The 24,457-nt window shown below is 39.2% G+C and overlaps 1 protein-coding gene and 1 pseudogene across 1 annotated transcript in view; both read left to right on the forward strand.

Moving 5' to 3' along the window:
• The window catches only part of COLEC12 (collectin subfamily member 12), a 197,040-nt gene that overhangs the window by 60,329 nt on the left and 112,254 nt on the right, over positions 1-24,457 (forward strand). The gene's annotated exons all lie outside the window — the stretch shown is intronic.
• LOC122203556 lies at positions 8,284-9,056 on the forward strand (annotated as a pseudogene).

The raw sequence follows: 24,457 nt of genomic DNA on the forward strand, positions 1-24,457 counted from the left end.
AGGAAACAAAAAAAAAATCTCTTTTTTAAGTTCATGGTTTTGAGGAAAAGGCAGACATGGAAACAAATAATTATAAAACAGTAAAGAATGTGCCATTGTGGAGGTATTTACAAAGAATGAGGAGATGCCCTTGATTTCTCAGAGCAAGGGCACTGTCAGAGGAAGGTAGAAAAGTTTGAGTTAATTCTGGAAAAAGTTTCCCAGATAGCTGAGGCATGTTAATAGGAACAGCCAGTTCCTATCCAAAATTATAAGTCCTGCTTCCTTTATTTATTATTCTTTCCTGCCAGCTGCTTCTTTAACTTCCCATAATTATGGCCTTGCCCCCAGACTTCTAGTCTGTTCTTTCTTCTGTTCTTTCTGTGACTATTCAGAGAGATTCAGTGAAAGTTTGTAGATGTGGGGTGCTTGGGATTTTGTGGAATGAGAGTTTTTGATCTTGCATTGTATCTCTTCTTTTTTTATAAAGTGCAGCTAAACTTGATGTGTAAATTTTTAAAGTATTGCAAATAAAATGACATATGTTCACTTAAGATTTTAATGTGTTTAAAAATAATAGTTGGCAGAAATATTGAGTATATTAAAATTTAGAATGAATTTTAGCTCCATGATATAGTACAATTTTATATTTGAGGCTAAGCTATCAACTTGGAAGAAAGGAGTTAGGAAAAGTAAGTTATTAATTTATTTGTCAGCCCGGGTTGTAAGAGAGTAAGGTTTATGCTGGCATTCTGAGTACAACATCTGAAATCACTCATGTCTACTTTTCTAGATCCAACAGTATCTCTATGGCCAAATTAATTTCTTTTTTACATTCATTTAAGAATATGGCTTTTACTTTGCAATCTAGCACATATGTCATCTTACCCCTTTTATCATTTTTTAAAAGTTAAACTCAAAATATATCCCAGAGTTCAAAGCTGAATTATACTCAACTATATACATGTACCATGTGTACGTAGACTATAAATTTCTAAAAATTATATTTCTTCAGAAATATGTGTGCTTTGGGATGACAGGTCAAAGCTTTAAATTCTACTTTCCTTAGTCTATTTTATTAGTTGGTAGAGAAATATTGGAGACTTGTTTTAAAACCCATTTTTGTAGCTCAAATAGTCCATTAAGTGAATTAATAGATGCAAAAGAGCTTAGGAGAAAGTGCCTGGCATCTGGTAAGGGCTCAGTAAATGCAAGCTCTTGTCATTCCTATTATTTCTCCAAAGACTTTTCTTTTCAGTCACATGCTGTGACATGAAGTATCACCATCTGGGTTGACTCAAACCACTTACCCAAATCAGAATAAAACTTTTAGCCCTGGAGTCATTTCCTGTCCTTTCTAATTGTACTTAGGAATATACTAAAGAAAGATAACTCAACCAGCTATCAACTGAGCAAATGATGCAAGTGCCTCATTCCATGTGTGTGCACATACACCACCAATGCAATGAAAACCAACTCGAGAGTATGAGAGAAAAGAGACTACGGAAATAGACTTTTAAAAAAAATTCGGTTTAAGTGGAGAGTCATGGGACAGGTCAAAATGGGCAGGGGAAAGAATTTGAGAGAAATAAAAATGTGGTGCAGGTGGCCACCCTGAAGCTAATTTAACTTGGGTCATCTATGATCTCTTCCAGCTGTGAACATGTGCATGTGGCCCAGTGGCCCAGATGTTCTTCCTCGGTCTTTATGTTGCATAGCCCATAAAATTAAAACAGGATTGGAATTTAATTCTAGGGCTTTCAGAGTCCAATCATCAATATTTAATGGAGCTGTTCTCTGAAAATATAGAGTCCTGGTTAGAGAGTCCCTGGTTTGGGCCAAGACAGCCTACTGTAATTTTTGTAATTTCTCCTCAGTGACTGCTGACTCCCTTCCTCCACTGCCCCCCACCCCCTCCATCTTCAATTTTATTCTACTCAGGGAATGCTTTTCACCTCAGAAGCTGCTGGATCATATAAATATGTGGTTATTTCTAGTCATGAGTTAGAAATCTCTGAAAGACACAAGTAGTGTGCTACTTTCTATAGCAAAATCAATTAATTGAAGATATTTAATGAGCTTGTGGTATATATTTCAACACTGGCGACTCTGTCGGCCATGTGAGGAATACAAACAAAACATAAAACATGGAACCTGGCCTCAGGAAACATGTAGTCTGGTTGTGAAGGAAAGATGAACACATGTAAGATCATCAAAGAACAATATAAAACTCTTCTATGGCTCTTTAGAGGAAATCTACATGCTTCCTTGTGATGGCTACCTCTGGTTGTGACTTTTGATTCAGGTGACTCACAGATAAACTGGAAGTAAGGCCTGAAAATCCCAGTTGAACACAGAAGAGATCTATGAGATGTGTGTACCAAACTACATTTACATTGTAGAGTCCCACATCTAAATTCCTGAAAGCCACCCTTTCTTTTTTCCTTTGTTACCTGTAAAATAAACAGATCTCTAGCTGAGAAAGACCCCTTTGTCTAGTTAGTCCTGTGGCAGAGCAGGGCCTATTTGAGCAGTATTTTAATCACTAAGTAGTGTTTTTTCATGCAGTCTAGTAACTTGACCAAGAAGCAACAAAGAGTTGATGAGTAGCTAGCTGGAGCTTATTTCGTAGCAATAGTCTGGCTGACATACTATGCACATTAGTCACGGATTCTGACTTAAATTCTCTCCAGAGACGACACAGACACATGGAAGACCAGAGGGGAAAGGTGAACAGTTATTAAGAATATCTGACTGCCAGAAACACAATCAGAGTCTTTTGTGGACAGTTGCTGTGAACAGAAGATGAAGAGTCTAGATTTCAGTCCAGATTTCTGTTGTGTGTTATCAGAAACAAGAGTGCAAAGTTCCAGGAAATTCTTTAGCCTAACCCATCAAAATAATAGTCATTATATTTGGACACTTGTTGTGTTTTGAGAACAAATAAGTGTCTTCAACTTATGTGTAGAAGGCTATTCAGTATAATGCAATATTCAGATTTTAGATATCCAGGATTCTTATTGAGCAGGCAAAATTCTGAATGCTTTGTCTACCTCAGAGCATTCAGGAAAAAGCTATGTATAAAAAGAGACTTCAGATATATGTCAGCCATATATTTCTATGAATTTAACTTCTCATCCTTTCTCTTTTATAAGTTAAGCCTAATTACATTTAGTGAATATTAATAGTGTTCATTATGTGCAAGAGAGTGTGCTGGGTGCTAAAATCTTTAACAAATTCAGAATCCAGCTAGGGAAGTGTAAGTGAAGAGAATTACAGTATCAGGAATAAGTACTAAATAACACCAGAAAGCTGCTAGTCAACCTAGGCTGAGCATTGGCCTGGAGCAGGGGCCATGTAGGACACTTCTGTGAATGGCAAGTGTTTTGGCTCAACTGGGGGATGTAGGGATGGCCAGGATGGGAGATGAAGCAGAAAAAGATAGTTTAGACCAGAACAGTGGGGTGCAATGGAGATGATGTTTGCACTAAAACCCATCCAAAGACTTCTGTAAGGAAAAGGTAGCCATTGTGTGATTGCAGAAGAGAAAGTAAGCTTCAAATATGAATTTTGGGAAGATAATTTTGATGGCTGTGTGAGTAGGGAAGTGATAAGAGAGGAGGTATCTCAGATAGGGGTTTGAGTTTGACAACCATTGCATCCCACTTGGCATGAGATGGTGGCAGCCTGAGCTGATCAGGACAGTGAGGAAGAGTGGCCGGGAGAGGCCTTGTGGAGGAAGAATAAGCTAGATGTGGCTGCTCAGACAATATAGAAACATAGGTGATAGAAACCTAGTGCAAGTTTGGTTGTGAAAGCAAGTCACCCCCAATTATGGAGATTTGTCATGGAAATACCATGTACCACATTTATCTCTCTGGGTCATTATCAACCATTATCAGTTTATGTATTTTTAAAACATCTTCAGTTTTAAGCACTGTGTATCTTCCCTTATTTCTTCCATTTTCAGATGATGCTTTGAACCACTTTTCAGTGGTTGGCATGTTCTTTCACAGTTTTCCATCATCAGTGGAAAGCATGTATTCTAATAATTCCTGTTCCTTTTTCCCAATCAGTAAGAATGGCTTAATGATATATGGATAATAGTTCAGTAGTGTTATATTATTAGTAGTAACAAGATGGCATCCTATGATTGTGTAATGACTCCCTCTTGGGATATGGGTTTGATTTTTATGGACAATCTTGCAGGGTACTTAACCTTCCTTCTTTTTAAAACAATTTTTTTAATGTTTATTTATTTTTGAGAGGGAGAGAGAGAGACAGCACAAGCGGGTGAGGAACAGAGAGAGAGGGAGACGTAGAATCTGAAGCAGGTTCCAGGCTGTGTGCTGTCAGCACAGAGCCCAATGCGGGGCTCGAACCCACAAACTGTGAGATCATGACCTGAGCTGAAGTTGGACGCTCAACCGACTGAATCACCCAGGCGCCCCTAAACTTCCTTCTTTCTTCTCTTTTTTCCCATGATTATATTCAGAAGATTACCACCTGCCACAGCAGATCTCTTCTCCAGCCTTTTAAGAAACAGAGCAGACCTAGATTTAGGAGGTGATGATCAGGACCGGCCTCTAAAACCTTGTGTTGTCTTCCACAAGTGGTGACTCCTAGAGCTGATTGGCTTCTGGGCTAAGCAATAACTTGACTTCAGGGCCTCCTCGGGATGCCAGAATCTTATAAGAAGCCAGCTGTTCAGTTGCCATAGGAGTCTCAGAGAAAAAACTGGCAGCCACACGCCAGTAATCTTCTGACTATATTAAGTTTCTTGGGCCCATACCAGTCCTACCTTAAGTGAAGCCCCAAGCATCCTTGATTGTCTAGGAAACCAAGGGCCAGCCTTTCTAAAGTGCTGAATTTTCAAATGCAAGGAAGTAGGTGCTTTTCCTGAGGGAGTAGCAAAATGGACAGCAAATGTGTGGTCATTTAAATGGTATGACTTGGTCCTTTTTTCCCTTATAGGGGGGAAAAAGCAAGTTCATACTTAAATTCTTTTTATTTTCAGCCTCCTGTTGATGTGATTCCACATGTTAAGATTTGTTTAAAGGACTATCAAAGGTAAACCTTCAATCTAGAATGACATAGTGAAGTTTTGCAGAACTGAACGTTAAATTTGAGCATGATCCGAGTACAGTCAGTTCTGCTATCATGCAGCATATTGCCTTCCTAAAAACCACTGCACTATGCAAAATCATGTGATAAAAACCACAGGCTAATGGGAAACGTAGGGTAAGGGGCACAGGACACAACACTCAAAGACTTCACCAGTGACATATGTTTTTTAAAAAAGATAAGATTCTGTAAAAAGATTAGCACAGTTTTATACACATTAAAGAAACACGTTAAGAAGCATGTAAATACTATGGTAAATGTGGCACTTTATGTTGAAAAGTTTGTTTGAGGAGGTAGATACTGAAAGGGTTGTTGCTTGTGAGTTTTGTGAAAGGGTGGAAGGAAGGTTATCTGATATCAGAAAGTTCTAACACCAGATGTGGATGGGAATGGCTCACAACACACAGTGAACCGAGGTAGCTGGGTGGTGTTTAAAATGTGTGGGGGGGGGGCGGGGGGAGGCACGCACACACACTGCGCATTTTGTGTATTCCCACATGGCTCAATTCAGCTGGATGACGTTTTCTGCATTCACTTAGTGTTTGTCACAGAAGAAATTTTGCATTAGCAACAAAGTGAAATTCATGTTATGCTCAAATTGTTTTCTAATATATCAAATGGTTCGGAAAGAATTTGTATCCTCACACTGGCAATACAGCAGAACTCCCCCTTAGCTTCTATATAAGGAGTCTGAGACCCAGCCAAGCTAAATGAGGTTTCCTAGTCAGATTAGCAGTAGCTGAGCTGAGTGTGAATTCTTGGACACCCAGGCTCCTTTTGTAGTAGGAATATCTATGTCATCTGTTGCTTCTTTTACCGTTATATCCTTTATTTTTATTGTTAGTGATAACATTATTTTAGTACTTGTTTTAATGTAGGTGTAAGCACTTAACATAGTATGTGGAACTGAATAAATACTTGTCAGTAAATGAATTAATAAATGAATGAGGTTAGTGAATGGTCATAATCAAGCCCAGGTTCATTGTGGAAACAATTCCAGACCTGCGTGTAGAGGAACAAATAGAAAAGATATGTAGAGTTCAGGATGGCAGTACTCTCCTTATATACTCTTCAAGGTTTCTTGGGTTTGTTTGGATTTTTGTAAAATAATTAAGGTATAGGCTTGTGACAACAGACAAGCTATTTAACCTCCCTAGATAATACCAGAGCTACCTCATTGGGTTTCTGTAACAGTTAGATAAAATCATGTATATAAACTCTTAACATAATGCCTGGTACATGGCAATGGTTCATTAAGTGTTAGCATGTATCATCATCATCACTACTACTACTGTTGCTGCTGTTTTTCTAGCATAACCCTCTGTATGTTGGAAGGAACCAAGAACCAATGAATGTGAGAGAAGGCGCTCTGGTACTTTTCCTGAGCTGTGGCCCAGTTTTTCCAATTACTCACTGGATACCCCAACCCAGAGATACAATAGCACTTCAAACTCAACACATCCAAAGTCAAACTCATTAGCTTGCTCCCAGTAGACTCCTCCTCATGAGTTCCCACTTTCCTCAATTTACCCAAGCTAGACACCTCAGTGGTCCTTTATTCTCTCCTTCCTCCTCCACATTCCATGGGTCACTCATTAAGTGTGACCTCAATTAAGTGTGACACTCAATTAAGATTTTATTGAACACCAAGTGTGTACGAGGCACTCTCCAAAGTGCCTCAAGAAATAAGCGTGAATAAGGCATGATTCTTGTCCTGAAGAATCTTCAGTATAAGACAAGATGCAGAGAACGAAGCGCTGAATGCAAATCCCACATAGTAAGCCAGTCAAGGTAAAATGTATTGACCAGCTGTAAGAGGCCACATGATGTGATCATGGTTCCTATATGTTGCCACTCAAATACAAAGTGGACAACCGTTTACATGGAAAGATGATGAAGGGTACCATCAGGGGATCATTCTGTATTTTAAAAATTTTGGTCCTTTTGGTTAGCAAAACACTTGTCAGGAAAACTAGTGTTTGTTTGTTTGGTTTGGTTGGTTTTTTTTTTTTTTTTTTTTTTTTTTTTTTGAGAGAGAGGAAGACAGAGGGAGAGAGGACACAGGAGCAGGGGAGGAGGAGGGGCAGAGGAGAGAGAGAATCCCAAGCAGGCTCCATGCTCAGCACAGAGCCCATCTTGGGGCTTCTCTACCTCACAACCCTGAGATCATGACCTGAGCCAAAAGTAAGAGTCAGACCCTTAACCAACTGAGCCACCCAGGCACCCCTGGGAAAACTAGTTTTATTACTTGTTCTCCATTTTGGGTCCTAAAAATATTCTTTCACATGATGATGACTTTACAGTAAAAGTTTTCCCTTTTTAAGAATATTCAGTTCTTTTTTTAATGTTTATTATTTTTATTAGTTTATTATTATTTTGAGAAAGAGAACACAAGGAGGGGAGGGACAGAGAGAGAGAGACAGAGAATCTGAAGCAGGCTCCAGGCTCCGAGCTGTCAGCACAGAGCCCGATGCAAGGCTTGAACTCATGAACCATGAGATCATGACCTGAGCTGAAGTCGAATGTTTAACCAAATAAGCCACCCAGGTGCCCCTAGAATATTCAGATCTTCAGGTGGACTTGTGTCTGTACGGTAATTGTTTTTTGTGGTGATATGAAGGTAGGTTGAAAATAATTTAAAGTCGACTATTTAAAAATTTTTTTAAGTTAAAGAAGTTTTAAATTTAAATTAAAGAATTTAAATTTCTACTTTTTATATACTCAGTTGGATTAATAAATTGAGCTTAGCCCATTTATTCTCATATTCTTAGCAGTTTTGTACAAATAAAACCTTAGAGATTTTTAATTCACTGTAAGCTTCAAATGTAACATGTAAGTGAAAGGGAACATTATCTTTCAAATGCACTATAAATAATTTATTCACTAGTAAGTAATTAGGCAGTTAGGAAAGAGCTGTGGAAAAATAAAAGTTTTTAAAATAGGGGTAATTAATAAGCAAAGTTATCTAGGTACAGAGTCTGTAGTTCTCCAAAGGATTTATTTATTGATAACTTCCATGTGCCAGGTCCTGTTCCGGGAGCTGGGGATGCAGCAGTGAGCAAACCAGAACCCAGCCCTGAGACAGTTTACATTCTACTGAGAGAGACAGGAAATAAACTAATAAACAATAAACCTGTGATGCCAGGCAGTGATAAGAGCTATGAATTAAAATAGGGGCAATAAGGGCAGCGCACACGCATTCAAGCCAGAAGCACAGGTTGGGATTGGAAAAATTCTTCCAAGGATGGAGGCACAGAGCGCCAGGGCTGAGGACAGCTTCACCCAGGTCACCCGCCAGGATGGCCCAGGGGCCCAGGGAAACAGCAGCTGCATGGACAAGGCAGGCAGAGGCCCGGCCGCAGGGAGGCCCGGTTTCCCACCCCTCTCCAGCCGTGGATTCCTAGGTGGGAAAGAAGAGACAAGGAAAATTCCAGTCCCAGCTAACAGATACATGCCATTAAAAGAGAATGGATGCAGAGATTTACTCCTATTGTAGAACATTTGCGACTTCAGATACGCTTTACCTTGAAATTCAGGAATGTGGAATCAGGACTTGTAAAGAAACCAAGGACGTTAGTATTTTGACAAAAGCAGCTGATTTTGTGAAAACCTTTCTCTTGGGTTTCAGGTGGAGGACATACTTGCCCTCATTAGGTTGGGTAACCTTTTCCTAGAGTCTTTTGAAATTACAGATGTGATGACCCTAAAGGGAGACCACCTGTGTGGGGCAATAGGAAGAATCACTGGCAAAGGAGGAACCACCCAAATTCACCACAGAGAGTGTGGCATGGACAAGGATAATTTTGGCTGATGTGAAGGTTCACATCCTTGGCTCTTTACAAAATATCAAGATGGCAAGAACTGCCATTTGCAACCTCATACTGGGGAATCCTCCATCAGAGGTTTATGGCAATACTCAAGCCATGGTTAGCGGAGCAGCAGATCCATTCTGATTTCAAATCACTGACATTTTATCTTGTCTTTGGACTCTAGAGAAAAAGACTTTGCCCTCCACTCATGGTCACAAGAAACCGTGTGAAGGTTTTTTCCATTTCTTTAAGTCTCCATCACTTGTTTCATTCTCAGCCAGAAGCATAAATAGAAAGGAAAGGTTTGATTATTCACACCCAGCAGCTTTGAGGCTAATTTCCATATCTAAATTTAGTACCGTTATTATACTTATACATTATTTATAATTTATCACTTCATTTTAAAGAAAAGATATGCATAGTTAATAATTCTCTTATTGGAGGAAAACTTATTGTTTAAACAGTCCTTTATGAATTCATAAATTTATTTATAAATGTATAACTTTTATGAATTGATAAACATTTCTTGTCTATGGAGTATAATTAAAAGAATCATCTCACTAAAGAAAATAAGGGCAATAAGGATTAGCGAGTAAAGAGTGCTAGATGCAATAGATAAGGTGATGGGAAATCACTCATAGATTGTGGGGCTTCCTCCCTATTTGGTTGTTCACTAAGATTTCATTATTCACGTTGGCCTAAATCAGACATTCGAATTGACATCTACCATCACACAGTCCTACCTTCCGTTTCACTCTGGTGCATAGTCTCTGCTAGCTTGTGTTGGTAATGAATTGCATAAGAAAATAGCTTGCGTTGTTTATCAAATCTGCCATGTATAGAGGTTGTCTCATGTGGCACACATTATTCTAACAATAGTGTAAATACTTTGAAATCTGCATCCTTACTAGTGGGGAGACAAAATGCTTTCATTAAGAAAACACATACATGAAGCAGATGGCTAACTAACAGCATCTTGATGTGAGCAAATTTTAGTCTCAAATTCTATGGCTTCATAATCTCAGAGGGATTTTCCTTCTTACTGTTAAGGAAAACTTACTCCCCACTGCATTTTAAAGAATTAAAAGTCACATTTGTATGTTAAGAATATTCACTTTGGCCTATTAAAAAAATTATGATTGCCCCCCAAAAGGGGGCTTTTATGACCTTTTACATTTTTAAAGTAAAGCCTTCCATCTGGCTAAAAAATATCTAAAAAAATAATTCTTTTACTGTGTTTGTCTTTCCTAGTAAATGTTACATTCATTCCTTAGAAAATTTGCTCTAGGGCAAGTTCATTTTGGCCTGATGTAATTTAATCCAAAGGGAGAAAAACATTAAGTTAATGAAATCTTAATGGAAAGCCATTATATATAGTGTGGTGTCTTAATTATTATTCTCCCAAATTATATTGGCTTATAATTTTTAATTTAGGTCTAAAAAAAAAGATACAGTGTTTAGTTACCTAATTAAATGCAATGCTGATTCATTAGGGGAATAATACATTATTTAATTCCTTTTAAATGAGCTCCCACAGACATGTGTCTGTATGTATCAATTGGATATAATTTCTCATCAATCACTTTTTTAGCCATGATAATAGATTGCTGAGCAATCCGTGGCATCTGTTCTGACCACCTGGAGTTATTCAGTGGGTAACTTGAAGTAACCAATTATTTTTAATTATTTTTAACAAAAAGATCAGATTTCTGTATTCTCTGAAAATGGGAACTACCACAGAATCATATGAAAATCAACCTTCTTTGCCATCATTTAACTTGATCTGAAGAGATATAAAAAGTGTGAGTTTTTATTGCTTAGGTTATTTATTTTATTTTATTTTTGAAACTCAAGACAAGATTTCTAACAATTTTTTAAGGTTTCCTAGTATAAGTTTGCAAACCATACATCCAGTAAAGGACTGATATCCAAAATACACAAGGGACTCATCCAACTCAATAGCAAAACACCCAAATAACCCAATTAAAAATATTTTCTTTCATTCCATAGTTTCCTTTTTATTTTGTTGGTGATTTCCTTTGCCTTGTAGAAGCTTTTTAGTTTGAAGTAGTCCTACTTATTCATTTTTGTTTTTCTGCCTTTGCTTTCAGTGTCAAATCCAGGAAATCATTACTAAGACCAATGTCAAGGAGCTTATACCCTGTGTTTTCTTCTAGGGGTTTTATGGCTTCAGGTCTTCTGTTCAAGTCTTTAATCCAATTTGAGTTGACTTTGTATATGGTCTAAGATAGGGGTTCAGTTTCATTCTTTTGCATGTGACTGTCAGTTTTCCCAAGGCCATTTATTGAAGAGGCTATTCTTCTCCCATTGTATATTCTTGGCTCCTTTGTCATAAATTAATTGATCATATCATTGTGGGCCTATTTCTAGGCCCTCTAATCTATTCCACTGATCAGTGTGGGTGTTTTTATGCCAATACCATACATTTTGATCACCATGACTTCATGACATAGTTTGAAATCAGGGAGCCTGATGCCTCCAGCTTTGTTCTTTCTGATGATTGCTTTGACAAGCGGGCTTTTGTGGTTCCATACACATTTTAGTATTGTTTGCTTTGTTTCTGTGAAAATGCCACTGGAACTTTGATGGGAATTTGCAGGGGCTCTGTAGATTGCTTTGGGTAGTATGGATATTTTAACAATATTCTTTCAATCCATGAACACAAAATATCTTTCCATTTATTTGTGTCATCTTCAGTTTTCCATAAATGTCTTACAGTTTTCAGTGTACAGGTCTTTCACCTCCTTGGTTAGATTTATTCCCAGGTTTTATTCTTTTTGATGCAATTTTAAATGGGACTTTTTTCTTAATTTTTTTTCTGATAGTTCATTGTTAATATATAGAAATGCAACTGATTTTTGTATATTGATTTTGTATATTGATTTTGTATCCTGCAACTACTAAATTTGTTGACTAGCCAAACCATTTTTTGGTGTGGTCTTTAGGATTTTCCTTTTTAAAAAAATTTTTTTAAATGTTTATTTATTTTTGAGAGAGAGAGAGAGCACAAGCAGGGAAGGGGCAGAGAGAGAGAGGGAGACACAGAATCTGAAGCAGGCTCCAAGCTCTGAGCTGTCAGCACAGAGCCTGACGCAGGGCTCAAACTCGTGAACATGATGAGATCACGACCTGAGCTGAAGTCGGACGCTTAACCGACTGAGTCACCCAGGCACCCCAAGGGTTTTCTATGTATGGTATCATTTCATCTGCAAATAGAGACAATTTTACTTCTCTCTTTATAATTTGGATGCCTTTTAAAAAGTTTTCTTTTAGCGTCATCTGTTTCCTCCCACCATTGTCTCACCTTAAAATGAACATAAACTCTGTGGGAGGAAAGATTTTCTCCATTTTAATCTAGCACACAGAACATGGCATAACCCATGGCAAACATTCAGTCAGCATTTGTTGGGAAAATGTCATTACTTTTTATTCTTTTAAGTTTTTAATTTGTTTTGAGAGAGAGAGAGTATGTGCATGAGTGGGAAAGGGGTAGAGAGAGAAGAAGAGAGAAGCCCAAGCAGGCTCTGCACTGTCATTGCACAGAGACCCATGCAGGGCTCAAACTCATGAACCGTGAGATTATGACTTGAGCTGAAACCAAGAGTCGGATGCTTAACCAACTGAGCCACCCAGGTGACCCAGAAAAATGTCATTAAGTAGGCCCTCCATGAGGGCAGATAACAGTTCATGTAGAATTGTGCACTTTTAAAAGACAATAGTTTAACACCAAAGACAACTTTGAAAGGAGAAAATAATACCTCCCAAAGACAGCCAGAGAGGAGAGTGGAATCCAGGGAGCATGTCCCACATGAACGTGGTACGGTGGGCTTGGCATCTCCTTCATTTGGGATAATACCAAGCATGTGGTAGATGTCTAATAAATGTTCGTTGTATTAATTATTTAACTAGCTATGGGCTTATCTTCAGTTATATTCAGTGAACATTTGAGGATTAGTTATGAGCTTTGTCAATCATTGGGCAGACACAAAGATGAATAAGAAAAGATCTTTTTCCTCTAGAGATTAGTAATTACATAGATAAGCCTCAGTCTTGTTAGTCCCAGCCATAGAGTTTCACTTTTCTTCCAAGAAGGCTGCATCCCTGAGTTACCCCCAGAGATCCACTGAAGAGGCTTCCAAAGGGCTCAGCCTTGTGGGGATCACCTAGGACAGTTCTGCCCATGGGGACAAGATATAGAACACTTCCACCTATGTGTACTGGATGACCTGCAATTCTTGCTTCTTTACCAGTTTTTAAATGAGGATTTTCCCCTCCCTTGAGGCCCAGATTTAAGTACTGAAAGGGCAGGGACCCACGTACGTTACTCCACGCACGTTGTCTTTGTTAGCATTGTGGGCATAACTGAATTTGTCCTTCTCCTTGACCGTCTTGTCCATCTGTTCTTCATTACTTTAGACTAACCAGAAAAATTGTGTCTTGTCTAGGGTGACACTGCTTTTCAGTAGCTGAGCCAGGGCAGGAATGCACCTCTTCTTTTTTTTTTTTTTTTTAATTTTTTTAATGTTTATTTATTTTTTTTTCTAGATACATGTAATATGGTAATACACACACAAAGACACACACACATATAAAAACCAGTATATCACTATTTGTGAATACAAATTAATTTAATGTTTATTTTTGAGAGAGACAGAGACAGAATGTGAGTGGGTTGGGACAGAGAGAGAGGGAGACACAGAATCTGAAACAGGCTCCAGGCTCTGAGCTGTCAGCACAGAGCCCAACGTGGGGCTCGAACTCACGAGCTGCGAGATCATGACCTGAGCTGAAGTTGGACGCTCAACCGACTGAGCCACCCAGGCGCCCCACGAATGTACCTCTTCTAACTGTGGGGCCAGTGCTGTATCCAGGACACTACCTTCCCTCAACTCATGCTGCGTGAGAGATAGGTGACATCGAGTACACATTACGTGTGGGAAAGTACTTTGGAAATTGTCTATCAGTAGGATGTTGATCAACAACCAGAATGAGAATGACTTTAACTTCATGGTGCATGAACTGCAGACCACCATGCACAATTGCTCCAGAGGAACTCACATGCCCACCCTTGTTGAGGACCCTTGCTGCCCTAATTATTTAGTTCCAGATACTGTAGACCCCAAGGAAAAATCAATAGCAGTGGCCTCAGAGAGAAGTGATTCCCTCTTTTACTGACTCTGGGACCTTGAGCAAGTTATCTAATCTTTCTAAACCTCTATCTTCTCATCTAGAAAATGGAGATTATGAGTGCCTGCCTTCTGATGGCTGTGAGAATTCAGTGTATGTAAAGCCCTTAGTAAGGGCTTCTAGTAAGTGCTTAAGAAGTGTTAGCCATTGTTAAAGGGTGATTATTTTAAAAGGGTAAATGATGACTCTCAGATATCAAATGAACACGTGTCAAGGATTTATTTAATTCGCTCATTAATGAGATAATCAGTAGGTTGTTACAATCAGGTACCTGGAAGGCTGCACCACACAATGCCTAGTTTTCTGCTGATAACACCCATTAATCATTCTGATCCATTTCAGAATTTTTCACAATTATTTTCTGCATTTTTTTTTCTTATTGCTAGTTCCTTATTTGCATGCTAGGAATGTTTTGAGGACCAATAAGTTAATAGATATGAAAATTTGCCATATAAGCTGTGATATATTTTGCAAATAGTAGAGTACAAAAGAGACAGGTGAGGCCAACCTGAATTTCAGGCCAACCTCTGATACTTCCTGTGATACTGTGATCTTGAGCAAGTCACAGAACACCTCTTTGCCTATCTTTCCTTAGCTGTAAGTTAGTGTATTTAAGATTCACTGCACAAGGCTATGGTGAGAATTAGATGAAGTTACGTGTGGGAAAGTACTTTGGAAAATAAAAAAAAATGCTATAGAAGGGATGTGATGTTATTGCTCTCAGCTTAGATTTGGTCCATTTTTCTTTAAGAAGAGACTTTAGAATAAGAGATGGAGTGGTGAGTTCTTAAACTCACCAGGTCATTATTACTGCAAGTTGTAAATCACATGGAGAGGTCTTTAACTCAGTAACAATGATTTATGGCACTACTGTTGATCCAAAAGCACCTCTCCAATATTCACCCACATGTCCTGATGGCTCCAGAGAGAAGTTCATGGTGCCAGCAGTGGTATGTTGATGCCCATGGGGCCATGTGTCCTTAATTAAACCTGTAAGAACGGCATTTTACTCTCCTCAACCTCTTCCCCCAGTGCTGTCATCCCAGAGTCTCCCCTGGTTATCCTGTAAAAAGAGATTCATTTAACCAGCCTGTGGAGACTCTCAGGAATTTGCAGGAATTGGGAAGGAAAAGTCTTTGGCCCAGCACACTCCTTTCCTGGCCCAGTTCTGGGTTTTGTAATTGAGAAGGGATAAGGAGGGTTTGGAGTGAGTCCAGGACCCGACACTGAAAGCACTGAGAGGAGTTGAGCGAGCTCTGGTGGGAGGTGCCAGGACTGCTTCGCCTGGAAAGGAGCAGGCCACAGCGGGATTCTATGGGCAGATGCTTCCACAGAGGCAGTCTTTCCACCATGCCTGGTGCAGAAGAGAGTGACTTTACCTCAAGGGTTATAGTTATGGAAACTGAAGAACTGTCTGCCTAAGCTAGTGAATGCTGTGGACACATTTATGAAGGTTCTACCAAGTTCTTCTCTAGAGATTTTGAAGAACAAGATTGGGACTCTCTTAATCTGAAATATTACAGAACATGTCTCCCCTGCTGCCCCGCAGAGGCAGAGGCTTTATTCAGATACGAAGAAGGGAAAAGCTGAGACAAGGGAACCACACCTGATTGTCCTACCTTGTCTATTGTGACTAACAGAGCCAGGTGAAGGTGGGAGAGAGATTGAGTAACTGAGCTGACTTCCCTGTTTACCTTCCCTTCCCTGTGCCCTGTGAGGGGCAGCATTTGTGACAGCGTTTATCACACTTACTTCCTCTCCTTAGACTGAGCTCTTCAAAGGCAGAGCCTTGGTCTTCACCCCTGTGTCTCCAGCCCCTAGCATAATACCTGACACGTAGTAGGGCTCAGCAAATATTTGTTGAATGAGTGCACAGATATGAATAACTCCTTTGACAGGCTGAGGTCAAGTCAACAGAAACCTCAATGCTGGAGACACTGACAGAAACCCCATTTAAAAGCCAGTTGACCAGCCCAACCTGTGAGTGCTATTGAACTGTTCACCATAAAATAGTAAGGGAAGCCTGAGTTCAAACTTCAGCATTCGTAGTGAGACTATTTTCAGCTTTCTCAGAGACAGCATCTGTAAATAATCAGGCAGAAGCCTTTTATAAAACAACACAGAAAAACCTCAAAGACTATTCTAAGGCTGCAACATTTAAACAAGATTTTAACCCATGGGGACGCCAAGATCAACACGGAGCTTCCTGAACATAAAAGCCTGGAATGTCATAGCAGTGTGGGGGCAAAAGCTATGATCGCATTTCCCCTTTTCTAAATTATATACTGCTTAGTGTTAATGTGAGCGGAGGGCTGGGACAGAGACGGCCCTGTGGGTTACGTAAGTAAACCTCCTTGCACCCTCCATCTCAGCTGTAATGCAGCATCCATGGTGACAGTGGTTGGAGGGAGTCACCAGGCTGGCTGGACTGACAGAAGGCAAAAGGTCACTTGTAGGTCATGCCATGATTTAAGTACTTGATGTAATTTATAACTGGGCTTTTGCCCTATGTAGAAAAATGATCAGGGACATTTGTTGTGTAATTTCTTCTCTCACTAGAAGATGTTGTTCTTAAAACTGAGTTTAGTGGCAGCTATGAAAGACCATCTGTAGCACATTCCAAAATCACTTTCTTTTCCTTCCCAATTGGCAAGAGGGACAAGAAACCAAATGAACCCTTTAGCTCTCTCAACCTGCATGATTCTCGCCTGAGGAAGAGAGACAGGTCTCTAGGTCACATCTTTCCCTGTCCCTGTATTAGGGACCACATCAGCCAACCTCAATTATAAACAAGTGAAAACAGAGTGCTCCTAAACCAATCTTACTATCAACCTTACTATGTGTGTGGCCAGTATGATATAAAAATCTGCCCATTTCTCAAGTTACCTGCAACGTTACTTCTTAAGGCTCTTCCAGGGAGACCTGCACTAATAATGAGTCGTCATGTCTTGTTACCTGGGCAAGCTAATATTTGAACAACTATCATAACACCTGACAGTTGATACAACTAACTTTAATTCCTTACTTTAATTCCTTAAATCATTTTAATTCTTTAAATCCAAAAGGATTTTTGAGGTTATTTTCTTAAAAAATAAGAACGTTATTTGGAAAAATAGTACACATATTCATTTTAATTCGTGTGTTCTGGACTTGAGGATAAGGCTACATCTTCATTTTTGTACTCCTAGTTGGTGTAGTGTTTGGAAGATGGTCTAAGCCCAATAAATATTTTTTGAATCACTGAGTGAGAGGAATATTTACAGAGCAGAAGCCTCTGTGCTGGTTGGCTGTGAGTCCAGTGGTGTCTTCTTTCTGCAAACTCTGAAAATGTGTATAAACAAAAAGATCAGAGTGAGAATTTAAAAAGAACATTTATTATAATTTTCAATAATATGTACTTTTTAAGCTCATGAATACCGTATCTGAAATTGTGCATGGACACACATACACCCCCAACACTTCCCATAGGTACATGCTTAGACCATCACGCATAGCCTCTATGTGAGTGCATGTATATATATCAATGTTTTTTTTTAAAAGATACGGAAAATATAGTTAACGGTAGTTATCTCTAAAAAAGGAGTAAATTTGGGAAAGATAAAGAGTACTTTCACAATTTAGCTTATGTGTTTCTCATTTTTGAATTCTTCCTATGAGTATGCATTTGTATATCTCAGTTCTTAACACATGGTCTGGCACTTAGCAAACGTTAAATCAATGTTAAACACACACATAAAGTGAATCAGTGAATGGAGTGACATGTAAATTAGACTCAAAACATTTGACTTTGAGAGAGTTAGGAGTAGAATGGTGATAAGGAAATTGAACTGAAGACTTAGGAAAGAGAGGGCATCGTCTGGGTCTATCAATCAAAGAAGCCATCAGAAATATAGGAATAGTTTTGGGTTGCTATTGATAAATATATTTTCCAATTAAAAAAAACCAAAATGGCCCCAAATTTACTGCCCACTATTAGCAAATAACATAGTATTATGTAGAGTAACATGGTATTACACATAATTGTAGGTGTTCCTCTGGGCTTATCTATTGCCTGAACAAAGGCCAATGGCCTGGCAAGAAGGCCACTAACTTTGGTGATCTGCTAACCTGATAGGGCTGGACAGGCATAGCTTCCTGAAAGGCCTTTGTACTCACAGTCCTCTTCAGGTAATGCTGGTTTGCCGCATCAAATAAAGAACTAATGAAACCATCTGGAGAAGGAGACAGCAATCTAGTGGTTCAAGCACCAGTCATTTGGCCCGTCCATGAGCTTGATGTCCAGAAACTGACATGATGCGTGAGAACGTTTAACCCGAATCCAGCTGGTATGACCCCAATGCACGAAACCCTTTCTTGGCCCCTCATCTAGGAAATGAGTTGGCAGTATTTAAAAATGCTTGAATGGCAGCTTGGAGTCTATTTGAAGAAGCTGGTAGAAAGATCCCAATGGCAGGAATGTCCAGATAAGATTACCACCAGTAGTCGGTTGCTGAAATCACTTAAGTATTTTGATCAGGTGGAAAAAGTGCCACTTAGCTTCAGTCTGGGTGGCAGAGAGTCCTTTTAAATGTAGCTACAGCACAGACGTTCTGTGCATTACTCATGCTGTGAAGTACGTGATTTAAGCCACTGACTTCCTAAATTAAAGACACAAAAAGGCAGACATGTAATTCTTTTAATTACACCTCCAAATTTCTCCTACATTCCTTTGAGTTTGTCTCCTGTTTGTCCGTGTTTGCCTGTTTGATCAACCTACCAGCAGAAGATGAGCAGCGGTGAAGGTAGAGGATCTGTAAGAGGATAAAAGACTTTACTTAATTTGTTTTCACTATAGGAAAATGAAGGCAGTGTTTTTGGAAGTTGAGAAGATAAGAAATCTGATTTCTGCTGATAGTAGAGCATTTCAAGGCAGAACTGAGACATAATGTTTGTATGTTTTTTTGCTATCTGCTGTCCACTAACATGGGTTATTAATAAAACATATTTGACTTCTATCACCAGGCAAGAAGGTTCAATTTTATCTTGTATTTCTAGTAAAGTACAGCCTTCTAACCTTAACATGTATTTTTCGTAACTCAGCAATAGAGACAGGCTGCATTTTCAGAAGGTTTGTAGTCATGAACAACTTAAAGCTGTGTGTACTTTTTAAAACTATGCAACCATTTAGATATTTATTTGTAGGAACTAATTGAAGTAGGTACTTAGAAAGCCATGTAAGTTTGTTTTCTGCTAGATGACATGAGAAACTGAATTTTGGAATTAAGCAGCTAAGTTTCTCTCCTCTTTCTCACCTGTTCCCCTTTGTAAGGAAGGGGACGTGATGACTTCTTTTACTGTCACAGTTTCTGGGTTGGTTTTCTGATTATAATGGGAGACGTGCTAACCCATCTGTACTCCCAGACTAGGCCTCACTGACATCAGTGCACCAGTCTGAAGGTTGTTAGGTCTCTGTGCCAAGAAAAGCCTCTCTGTAATCCCACGGTCATTAAACTAGTGTAACCTCACCCACCCCAGATTTCCCCCCCAGGTACACTTGACCTCAGCTAAGTCTTTAACATGTAACCCTTTGAGTGATGTTCTAAGAATGTCCATGTTGGATATGGCCTGGTAAGAGAAGGCTACAATCTTTATTGGGGTTTCTGAGGGAAAGGAAGGGCAGACCAGGATAAATAGGATTGGCTAGTTTGAATAATTTCTGAGGGATTTTGGCAATGGGGATGGTCTCTAGTTGCCTGGTACCTGGCCCTGGGATGATTAAGGCAGAGGAATATTGTATCCAGGGTGAATGGAACAGAATGAGGAAGTCTGGCTCTGGATTGGTTAGTTTGCATATCAAAGGCATGCTCCCAGCTGGGCCCTTTGCTATCTCCAAGAATTGGCTATCCCCAGGGGAGGGGACAGTCTCTTTTCAGCTAGAAAGGGTTTTTTTAAGGTGTCAAAACATCATAATGTACAGAAAATAAAAAAAATACAATACAGATGAGTTTAACATATCTGTCTGAATCTTTCTTAGTTACCTTTTGTGGGTTTGCATGAGTATTTGCCAAATTATGTTATAAAGTGATTTGCCTTTAGTGGTCTACATGATTTCAAATGAATGGTACGGTATTTATACAGCCCTAAGTTACTGTCCAATACCAACTTTAACCTCGACTGTGGCAGGCAATCCAGAGCCCTCTTCCCCTCACCCAGAAACTTTTTGAGGGCTCTTATTAGCCTTTTAGACTTCTTTTTTTTTCTTTTTCTTTTTTTTTTTTCAGATTTCTGCAGAAGAGATTTTAGCCTACATAGATTTTGTTGCTTTACAAAACTTAATGAGGCTTTTCCCCTTTTCACCGTACTTGGAAATACTGAGGACTCATTCCAGTTACCCATAATTTCTCAGACACCCACTGGCAGCTAGCCATAGGAAAATGTTTTCCTATTCTAGGACTGAGGCAACTGTAGGGCTGAAGTTTCATTTTGGTGACACACACACTCATAAATAACCATCAGATATTTTATCATTTCATGTTTGGATGATTTTCCAGTTATCTATTTTATCTTTTGCTGTGAAACAAACCACTCCAAAACCTAGTGGCATAAAGCAGTTTATTACTCTTATATCTCTGGTCTGTGAGTTCAGGATTCTGTGCAGCTCGCCTCTGCAGCACCACCCTGGGGTTTCAGCTGGGATCATAGGAATGGCTGGAACTGGAAAACATGGGGGCAGCAGGGCAGGTCTCTCTCCTCACATGGTCTCCAAGTGACTAAGTGCAAGCTTTCTCACAGAACAGCAGCCTCAGGGTAGCCTTCTGACATGGTTGCTCTGGGCTCCAAAAACAATTCTTCAGGAATCAGAAAGGGGAAGCTGCTGGTCTCTTAAGGCTGAGCCTGGAAATTGGCAGGCTACAGCATTCTTTCTGCCATATTGGTTAGGTTGGTTAAGTTTTCACAGAGACACCCACACCCCACCCTGCAGATTCCAGGGCAGAGGACAGACTTCACCTCTCAGTTGGAAGATTAGCAAAGAATCTGTGGTTATCTCTACCGCATGGCATTTAGCATATCGACAAAAAGAAGATTATTTTTATCTCACTCTGTACCTACCTTAGAAAAGTAGATATTCAGCTGTAGCTCATTTCAGAGTTCTCTCTCTATGAAGATTGTTGACTGATGGAAAAATTTTGACTTCAAACTAAAATTATGACTTGGTAATCATCTAAACTATTTACAGTGTATAGTAGGATATCCAAATGTATATCCTTGCACTTATTGGATATTTTCCAAAGAATTTTAAGATGTATTAAATGATTCTTACATCTGTGCTTGAGTATTACTGTCTTCATTTTGTTCATGAGGAAGTGGAGGCTCTGAGTGGTTAAGTGTCCCATATTACGTGGCTACTCATGGTGGCAGAGACAGGACCAGAATTAGGTTAGCTGTATACTTTTCACTGATGGCATCTTTGTATTCCTTAATATAGATAAAAGGAAGTCAACGACCATGATAAGAACTTTTAATAAATTTCATCATTTTGGGTGTTAATTTCCTGAAATGAAGAAAAGATCTTTGGTTTCAGGTACATGCTTAGTGTTTGACAGCTCTTAGAGACTTTGTCCCACATGCTGATCTCATGAGAGGTATTGTTAAAGCACCATTTTTCAGATGAGGAAACAGAAGTACAGAGAGGTTAAGTAAACTGCTTGTGGATTGGTCACATGGCTGACTGGTAGAGCTAGTGCCCACGCCCAGAACTTGAAACTCTGAATCTTGTCATGTCTACCTCTTGAATCCCCACTCCCCCACACCCATACACCCTGTTTCTTGGCCTTGGAAGTCTTAGGACAGCATACAAATGGCTCAGTTGTATAGACCGGGACCAGCCTTCTCAGGGACAAAAATGGAGGCCTCAGAGGACTGAAAGAGCAGTGAGAGAAAGGCACAAAGAACAGGGCAGCACTGGCATTATTAGAGGAAATGGGGAACACTCTAATTGCAGGCAGTTTCAACTTTGACTGTTTCCAGGAAAAGCTAATACTGTTATGATTTCTCCTGATGCATGTGAAATCAGTTGCTATAGCAATGACCAGTGTTTGTTGGAACTTGCTGACAGCAGCAGGCCTTAGGAGTAAAAATCTCTCTGTTAATCATGCTTCTGATGCTGATAGTAATGAACTTGGATCCACCATCTCAGCCGCTCTACCATGTCCATTTCCCACCATGATCTCCTGGCCAGAAGGAAGGGCAAGACAAGTCTCTGCTCATGTCACTAGATAGACATGTTGACAATGGCCTTGGGAACATGGTTCAGCTGTGGCCATGTTCTAGGGAAGGGGAGCCAGGCTGATGATAGGGAAAATGAGGAGTTTGGAGCCCAAGTCTGAACCGATCTTGGTAAATGTTTGGGTAGATCCAATATCGTCTATACATCTGTAGATGTCACAAAGAGACTAGGAAATAAATTATTTTGTTATTTGTTCAAGCTGAAACAACATTAGCAAACATTTCCATTTTTCCATTGAGACGTAAGCAGATGTTGGCAGTAAGCTACAGGACACATTTCCCGGTTCCACATTCCTTCCCCACTGCCACAGCGGCCCTCTTTCACTCCTCAAGCTTCTACTTGTGTTGGGATCTCTGCAGTAGCTACTCCCTCTCCCCAGTGATCTTGTATGACTAGCTCCTTGTTATTCAGAGCTCCACTTAATAACCACTTCCTGACTTAGTTTTAAATTATTGTTATTGATTTAGGGTTTTTTTAGGTATAATTGACATACGACATTATATTCATTACAGGTATACAACTTAATCATTTGATATCTGTATACATTGGGAAATGATCACCACAAATGAACTAGTTTACATCCATCACCTTATGTAGCGACATTTTTTTTTTCTTGTGATGAGAACTTTTCAGGTTTACTGTCTTAGCAACTTCCAAATATGCAATACAGTATTGTTAACTATAGTCATTGTACTATACATTACATCCCCATAATGTATTTATTTTATAACTAGAATTTTGTACTCCCTGCCTCTGGAAATCACTGGTCTATTCTCTGATTCTATGAGCTTGATTTTTTGTTTGTTTGTTTTTTAGATTCCTTATAAGTAAGATCATATGGTATTTGACTTTCTTTCACTTATTATACTTAGCATAATGCCCTCAAGGTCCATCCAAGTCGTTGCAAATGGCAAGATTTCATTCTTTTTTCTGATTGAATAATAATATGTATGTATGTGTGTGTGTACACCGACACACACACACACACACACACACACACACACACACACACAGAAGTAGAATTGCTGGATCATATGGTACTTCTATTTTTAATTTTTTGAGGAACCTCTATACTGTTTTCCATAGTGGCTGCACCAATTTACATTCCTACCACCAGTGCACAAGAGTCCTTTTTCTCTACATCTTTACCAACACTTGTTATTTCTTGTCTTTTTGAATATAGCCATTTTAACAGATGTGGGTTGTTTTATCTCATTGCAATTTTGATTTGTATTTCCTTGAGGATATCTGGTGGCCATCTTTATATCTTCTTTGGAAAAATATCTATTTAGATCCTCTGCCTATTCTTTAATCAGATTTTTTTGAGTTTTTGTTAATTTCTTTGTTTTGCTATTGAGTTAAATGAGTTCTTTATATATTTTGGATATTAACCCCTTACCAGATACATGATTTGCAAATATTTTCTCCCATTTTATAGGTTGCCTTTTATTTTGTTGATGGTTTCCTTCACTGTGTAAAGGCTTTTAATTTGGTATAGTCCTACTTGCTTATTTCTGCTTTTTTTTTTTAAACATTTATTTATTTTTGAGACAGATAGAGACAGATCATAAGCAGGGGAGGAATGGAGAGAGAGGGAGACACAGAATCCGAAGCAGGCTCCAGGCTCCGAGCTGTCAGCACAGAGCCCCACGCGGGGCTTGAACTCATGAACTGTGAGATCATGACCTGAGCCGAAATCGAGTTGGATGCTTAACCGACCGAGCCACCCAGGCGCCCCAGCTTATTTTTGCTTTTGTTGTCAGATTAAAAAAACACAACCTATGTCAAGGAGCTTATGGTTTCAGATCTTACATTCAAGTTTTTAGATCATTCTGAGTTAATTTTTGTGTATTGTGTAAGATACTTTCTAGTTCCATTCTTTTGCATATGGCTGTTCAGTTTGTCCAGTCATCCATCCATCCATCCATCCATCCAATTATTTATTGAAGAGATTGCCCTTCCTCATTGTATATTCTTAGTTTCTTTGTCATAATTGACCATATATGTGCACGTTTATTTCTGGTCACTCTGCTCTGGTCTTTTGATGTGTGTCAGTTTTATGTCAATACCA

The sequence above is a fragment of the Panthera leo genome, chromosome D3 (assembly GCF_018350215.1).
Source record: "Panthera leo isolate Ple1 chromosome D3, P.leo_Ple1_pat1.1, whole genome shotgun sequence".
Lineage (NCBI taxonomy): Eukaryota > Metazoa > Chordata > Mammalia > Carnivora > Felidae > Panthera > Panthera leo.